Source organism: Antechinus flavipes, chromosome 6 (assembly GCF_016432865.1).
Source record: "Antechinus flavipes isolate AdamAnt ecotype Samford, QLD, Australia chromosome 6, AdamAnt_v2, whole genome shotgun sequence".
Taxonomy (NCBI): Eukaryota; Metazoa; Chordata; class Mammalia; order Dasyuromorphia; family Dasyuridae; genus Antechinus; species Antechinus flavipes.
Genome location: NC_067403.1, coordinates 178,950,157 through 178,958,022, shown reverse-complemented (window position 1 = coordinate 178,958,022; position 7,866 = coordinate 178,950,157).

The following is a 7,866-nucleotide window of genomic DNA, read 5'->3' as shown; positions in this document are numbered from 1 at the left end:
CTCTATATATTTGAGAGGAGAGAGCTTTACCAGAGAAAACTGCTTCCATTTTTTACACTTATAATTGCTAATTTTATTTTCTTCCACCTTATTTCCCCCATCTCCTTCACCCAGTTTCTTCTCAAAAGTTCCTTTTGCTTCTGACTACTGACTTCCCCAATCAACTCTCCTTTCTATGAGCATAAATCCTTCTCTTATACCCTTTGCTTACTTTCCTTTTGGGTAAGACAGATTTCTATATCCAATTAAGTGTGTGTGTGTGTGTGTGTGTGTGTGTGTGTGTGTGTGTATGTGTGTGTGTGTGTATATATATATATATATATATATATATATATATATATATATATACTTTAAAAACTCTTTTCAGCCTTTTTTATGTCAGATAATGTCTGACTTCTTATGTCCTTTTCTCCCAGCACATTTCTCTTCCTCATCCCTTAATTTTATTTTTTAAGGTATCATCTCATCATATTCAACTCACTTCGGCCTTCTGTTTATTTATACTCAACTGCGCTAATAATGAAAAACTTCTTATAAATTACAAATGTCATTTCTCTTATTTGAATGTAAACAGATTAATTTATTAAGTACCTGATGATTTTTACTTTCTGCTTACCATTTTATGCTTCTCTTGAATCTTGTATTTAAAAGTCAGATTTTTCATTTAGCTCTGATCTTTTCATCAAGAATGTTTGAAAGTCCTCAATTTCATTGAATACCTATTTTGCCCCCTATAGGAAACAGTTTTGCTGGTTAAGTGAATTTTGGTTGTAACTCTGCCTCTCTAGAATATTATATTCCAAATCCTCTGATCCTTAATGTAGAAGCTATCAAATCTTCTGTTATCCTGACTTTGTCTCTACAATACTTGAATTGTTTTTCTCTGCTTGTAATATTTTCTTCTTTACCTAGAATCTCTGGAATTTGCTTATAATATTTCTGGGAGTTTTTATTTTAGTATCTCTTTCAGAAGAATTTGAGGATTCTTCTTTTTCAGTCACAAGAAAGGGCCTGAGCCCTTGTGGAATCTGATTAATGTGTAACTTTGGCCAGACTTGGTCTTTCAAAAGTAAAAATGTCAGAATGTGAAAGTCTAGAACTTGTTAAGTTCAAAGCATAAGAGTAGAGCCCCAGCTCCTCAGCTCCTCAGATCCATCCAAGGTATCATTCTTTTCAGAAATGGCTCTATGCAAGGGATAGTCCAAGAAATACTGAATTTTAAAGAACCACGGAGAAGGAATGAATGAGTATTATTGAAGCAGGTTGTGGTCCCTTTAAGAAATTGTATTTCCTTTTGATCTGTGATACCTTTTGGATTCTTCCTGGGCATATCCTCCCTAGACAAGTTATCTTTCCAGGATGCCAGGACCTTTGATTCAATTAGAAATCTTGGTCAAAAAGCACCACCTTTGAAGTGTTGTTAATTCCAATAGGAAATACGGGCTGATAAGAATCTAAGTTTGGAAACCTGGTCTATCCCAGCCCCAACTGGATCTGGCCTGCTCGGGCTGTCCCAGCCCCCCACTAAGACCCAATATAACAGCTTCATTCAGCGAAGGTATTTTGCAGATGGACCCAGATACCTCACTCAGCTGTCAGGACTCTTCTGTCCACTGAAAACTGCATTCTCTTAGTGCAAAACTCCATTTTCCAATAGATCTGCCACTATAGAAGTCAGTCTCTTGGTAAACTGATATCTATTCAACAATAAACTTACATTTTGCAACTAATAATTCAGGAATGAGTGAATTATTTCATGCTAAACCTGAAGCCAATTTAAAGGGGATTCCTAACAACTCTCTTATAGACACTAACCTCTAGACCACCAGGAATCTAGATCACTCAAACCACATCATTATCAGAAGTGACTTCTTCCCTATTTTTTTTTTTTTGCTAAGATATAGCATCATCAAATTTTATTTTATTTTTTATGTTTTATTATTATAGCTTTTTATTTACAATATATATGCATGGATAATTTTTCTGCATTGACCCTTGTAATCGGACTTAGAAATAAGGTAAAAAAATAACCTGAGAAGGAAATAAAAAATGCAAGCAGACAAAAACAGAGGGAGTGGAAATGCAATATTGTGGTTCACACTCATTTCCCATAGTTCTTTCTGGTTCTATTCATCATTGAACAAATGGAACTGATTTGGTTCATCTCATTGTTGAAGAGAGCCATGTCCATCAGAATTGATCATCATATAGTATTATTGTTGAAGTATATAATGATCTCCTGGTCCTACTCATTTCACTCAGCATGAGTTCCTGTAAGTCTCTCCAGGCCTTTATGAAATCATCCTGCAGGTCAATAGTATTCCATAACATTCATATACCACAACTCGTTCAGCCATTCTCCAAATGATTCGCATCCATTCAATTTCTAGTTTCTAGCCACTACGAAAAGGCCACAAACATTTTTGCACATATAGGTCCCTTTCCCTTCTTTAAGATCTCTTTGAGACAAAAGCCCAGTGGTAACACTGCTGGATCAAAGGGTATGTACAGTTTGATAACTTTTTGAGCATAGTTCCAAATTGCTCTCCAGAATGGTTGGATCCATTCACAACTCCACCAATAATATATCAGTGTCTCAGTTTTCCCACATCCCTTCCAACATTCAGCATTATCTTTTCCTGTCATCTAAGCCAATCTGAGAGGTGTGTAGTGGTATCTCAGAGTTGTCTTAATTTTCATTTCTCTGATTAATAATGACTTGGGGCATCTATTCATATGGCTAGAAATAGTTTCAATGTCTTTATCTGAAATTTTTCTGTTCATATCCTTTGACCATTTATCAATCAGAGAATGGCTTGATTTCTTACAAATTAGAGTCAATTCTCTATATATTTTGGAAATGAGGCCTTTATCAGAACCTTTGACGGTAAAAATGTTTTCCCAGTTTATTGCTTCCCTTCTAATCTTGTTTGCATTAGTTTTGCTTGTACAAAGGCTTTTTAATTTGATATAATCAAAATTTTCTGTTTTGTGATCAATAATGATCTCTAGTTCATCTTTGGTCACAAATTCCTTCCTCCTCCACAAGTCTGAGAGGTAAACTATCCTATGTTCCTCTAATTTATTTATAATCTCATTCTTTATGCCTAAATCATGGACCCATTTTGATCTCATCTTGGTGTATGGTGTTAAGTGTGGGTCCATGCCTAATTTCTGCCATACTAATTTCCAGTTTTCCAGCAGTTTTTGTTGAATAATGAATTCTTATCACAAAAGCTGGGGTCTTTGGGTTTATCAAACATTACATTATTAAAGTTATTGACTATTTTGTCCTGTGAACCTATCCTATTTCACTGAACATCTAGTCTATTTCTTAATCAATACCAAATGATTTTGGTGACCACTACTTTATAATATAGTTTTAGATCTGGTATAGCTAGGCCACCTTCATTTGATTTTTTTTTTCATTAGTTCCCTTGAAATTCTTGACCTTTTGTTCTTCCAGATTAATTTTGTTGTCATTTTTTCTAGATCACTAAAATACTTTTTTGGAAGTCTGATTGGTATAGCATTAATAAATAGATTAGTTTAGGGAGTTTTGTCATCTTTATTATATTTGCTCGACCTATTCAAGAGTATTTAATGTTTTTCCAATTGGTTAGATCTGACTTAATTTGTGTAGAAAGTGTTTTGTAGTTTTGATCATATATTTCCTGACTTTCCTTTGGCAGATAGGTTCCCAAATATTTTATACTATTGGCAGTTACTTTAAATGGAATTTCTCTTTGTATTTCTAACTGTTGAATTTTGTTAGTGATGTATAAGAATGCTGATAATTTATGTGGGTTTATTTTATATCCTGCAACTTTGCTAAAATTGTGGATTATTTCTAATAGATTTTAAGTAGAATCTCTGGAGTTCTCTAAGTATATCATCATCTCATCAGCAAAGAGTGATAGTTTGGTTTCCTCATTACCTAATTTAATTCCTTTAATCTCTTTCTCAGCTCTTATTGACAAAGCTAGCATTTCTAATAAAATATTAAATAGTAATGGTAATAGTATGCAACCTTGTTTCACTCCTGATCTTATTGGGAATGGTACCAGTTTATCCCCATTACATATGATGCTTACTGATGATTTTAAATAGATACTACTGACTATTTTAAGGAAGAGTCCATTTATTCCTATACTCTCAAGTGTTTTTAATAAGAATGGATGTTGGATTTTATCAAATTTTTTTCTACATCTATATAAATGAGCATATGGCTCTTGTTAATTTGGTTATTGATAAAGTCAATTATGCTAATAGTTTTCCTAATATTGAACCTGCCCTGCATTCCTGGTATAAATCCTACTTGGTCGTGCTGTATTATCATGGGGATGATTTTCTGTAATCTTTTTGCTAATATTTTATTTAAGATTTTTGCATCAATATTCATTAGGGATTTTGATCTATAATTTTCTTCTTCTGTTTTAGTCCTATCTGGTTTAAGTATCAGTACCATGTCTGTGTCATAAAAGGAATTTGGTAGGAATCCTTCATTCCCTATTTTTTCAAATAGTTTATATAACATTGGAGTTAATTATTCTTTAAATGTTTGGTAGAATTCACATGTAAACCCATCTGTTCCTGGTTTTTTTTTTTAGGGAGTCGTTTAATAGCTTGCTCTATTTCTTTTTCTAAAATGGGATGATTTACTTCCTCCTCTGTTAATTTGGGCAGCCTACATTTTTGAAGGTAGTCATCCATTTCACTTAGGTTATCAAATTTATTGGCATATAGTTGGGCAAAGTAACTCCTAATTATTGCTCTAATTTCCTTTTCATTGATGGAAAGTTTTCCCTTTTCATTTTTAAGACTAAACAATTTGATTTTCCTCTTTCCTTTTGCTAATAAAATTTACCAAAGGTTTTTCTATTTCATTGTTTTTTTTTTTTCATAAAATCAACTTACTTTTATTTATTACTTCAAGTTTTTTTTTTTTTTTACTTTCAATTTTATTAATTTCTCCTTTTAATTTGAGAATTTCAAGTTTAGTACTTGATTGGGGGTTTTTTAATTTGGTCTCTTTCTAGCTTTTTAAGTTGCAAGCCCAATTCATTGATCTTCTCTTTCTCAATTTTATTCAAATAAGCCTCTAGAGATATAAAATTTGCCCTTATTACCACTTTGGCTGCATTCCACAGATTTTGGTATGTTGTCTCATTCTTGTCATTCTTTTGGGTGAAATTATTAATTGTGTCTATGATTTGCTATTTCATCCATTCATTCTTTAGAATGAAATTATTTAGTTTCCAATTACTTTTTGTTCTATTTACCCCTAGCTTTTTGTTGAATACAATTTTTATTGCATTGTGATCTAAAAAAAAAAATGCATTTCCTATTTCTGCCTTTCTGCATTTAATTTTGAAGTCTTTATGTCCTAATATATGGTCAGTTTTTGTATAGGTTCCATGAACTGCTCAGAAGAAAGGGTACTCCTTTCTGTCTCCATTCAGTTTTCTCCAAAGATCTATCATACCTAACTTTTATAATATTCTATTTACCTCTTTAATTTCTTTCTTATTTGTTTTGTGGTTTGATTTATCTAATTCTGAGAGTGCAAGGTTGAGATCTTCCACTATTATAGTCTTATTGTCTTTTTCTTCTTACAACTCTCAACTTCTCCTTTAGAAATTTAGATTCTGTACCACTTGGTGCAAATATTTAGTACTGATATTGTTTCATTGTCTAGCTACCCTTTAGTAGGATATAGTTTCCTTCCTTATCTCTTTTAATTAGATCAATTTTTGCTTTTGCTTAATCTCAGATAAGGATGACGACCCCTGCTTTTTTTACATCACCTGAAGCATAATAGATTCTGCTCCAGCCTTTTACCTTTACTCTGTCTGTATCACCCTGCTTTAAGTGTGTTTCTATTAAACAAAATATTGTAGGATTCTGGCTTTTGATCCAGTCTGCTATCTGCCTCTGCTTTATGGGAGAGTTCATCCCATTCACATTTACAGTTAAAAGTAATAATTTTGTATTTCCTGCCATCTTATTATCCCCAAATTATACTTTTCTTTTTCTTTCTCCCCTTCTCCTCCTCTCCAGTATTAAACTTATGGACACCACTTGACTCATGCAATTTTCTCTCTTTAGAATCCCTCCTACCTCCTTTGAGTCCCTCACCCTTTCTTATACCTTTCCCTTATTTTTTTTTCTGTATTTCCTTTTATTTAACCTACTCTTTTCCTTTTCCCTTTTCCTCTCCCACTTTTTAATGAGGTGAGAGAAGTTTCTTTGTTAACCAAATATGTCTAATATTTTCTCATTCAGCCAAATCTGATCAGAGTAAGATTCACACAATGTTCTTTCCCCTCCTTTAATTTCCTCAGACATGATAAGTTTCCTTTGCCTCTTCATGGGATGTAATTTTCCTCTTTTTATCTCCCCTTTTTCTTTTTTCTGATACAATCTCCTTTGTACTTCTACTTCCCTTTTTTATATTATAACAGTAAAATCAAATTAAACACACATTCGTTATGTATGCCAGGAACAGAAATACAATTCTCAGGCGTTCTTTTTATTTTTTATGCTTCTCTTGAGTCCTATATTTGGAGGTAAAAATTTTTGTTTAGCTCTGGTTTTTTCATTAGGAATAAATGGAATTCACCTGTTTCATTCAATGTCCATCTTCTTCCCTAGAAGAAAATGCTCAGCTTAGCCGGGCAGTTTATTCTTGGCTGCATTGCAAGTTCTTTTGCCTTTCAGAATATCAGATTCCATGTTCTTTGCTCCTTTAATGTGGAAGCTACTAGATCCTGAGTGATCCTTATCATGGCACTTGGGTATTTGAATTTTTTTTTTAATTTCTGGCTGCTTATAATATTTTTCCTTAGTGTGATAGTTTTGAAATTTAGCCACAATATTCCTTGGAGTTTTTATTTTGGGGTCTCTTTCAGAAAGTATTCAATGAATTCTTCCAATGCCTATTTTACCTTCTGATTCTATAACATCTGGGCAGTTCTCTTTTATAATTTCCTATAAAATAGTGTCTAAACTCTTTTTTTTTAATCATAATTTTCAGGATTATCCTGAATAATCCTCAGATTATCTCTCCTAGATCTATTTTCCAGGTCTGTTGTTTTTCCAAATAGATATTTAGCATTTTTTCTACTTTTTCCTTTTTTTTTTTTTTTTTTTGTTATTTTGCTCAACTGATTCTTGATGTCTCAACAAATCACTCATTACTATTTGTTCAGTTCTGATTTTTAATGAATTATTTTCTTCATTAACTTTGTTTTTACTTCTTTTTTGTATTATATCCACCTGAGTTTTTAAATGAGTTGTTTTGCTCTATGGAATTTTTTTCCATTTCACTAATTTTTTAAATTTATTTTCTTTTTTCAACTCACAAATCCTATTTTCCTGGGAGTTTTTTTTTTTTTTTATCTTTTCCAATTCACAAATTCTGTTTCCCTGGGAGTTCTTTACCTTTTCCAATTCACAATTCAGGAAGTTGTTTTGTTTTCCCAGATTATCAAGTTTTTTTTTTCTTTTAATGAGTTATATGCCTTTTCCATATTCTCTTGCAGAGCTTCCCTTTCCTTTCCCCATTTTTCTTCCAGCTCTCTTTTAAGATCTTTTATAATTTCTTCTAAGAGAGCTTTGTGTGATGGGGACTAGGCTATATCCCCCTTTAGGGTTTTGTCTGGAGACTGTCTGTATTGATCTCCTCAGGGTTGGAAATCTTCTCTCTTTCTGTATAGAAGCTATCTATCGTTAGAGCTTGCTTTGCTTTTTTACTCACTTTTTAAAAGACCTTGGGGTCTGCCTTCAGGGCAAAGAGGTTACCAGCTTCCTCTACAGACCAGGGACATATGGACAGTAACTGTTCTGCCAATGTGCTGCAAAAAG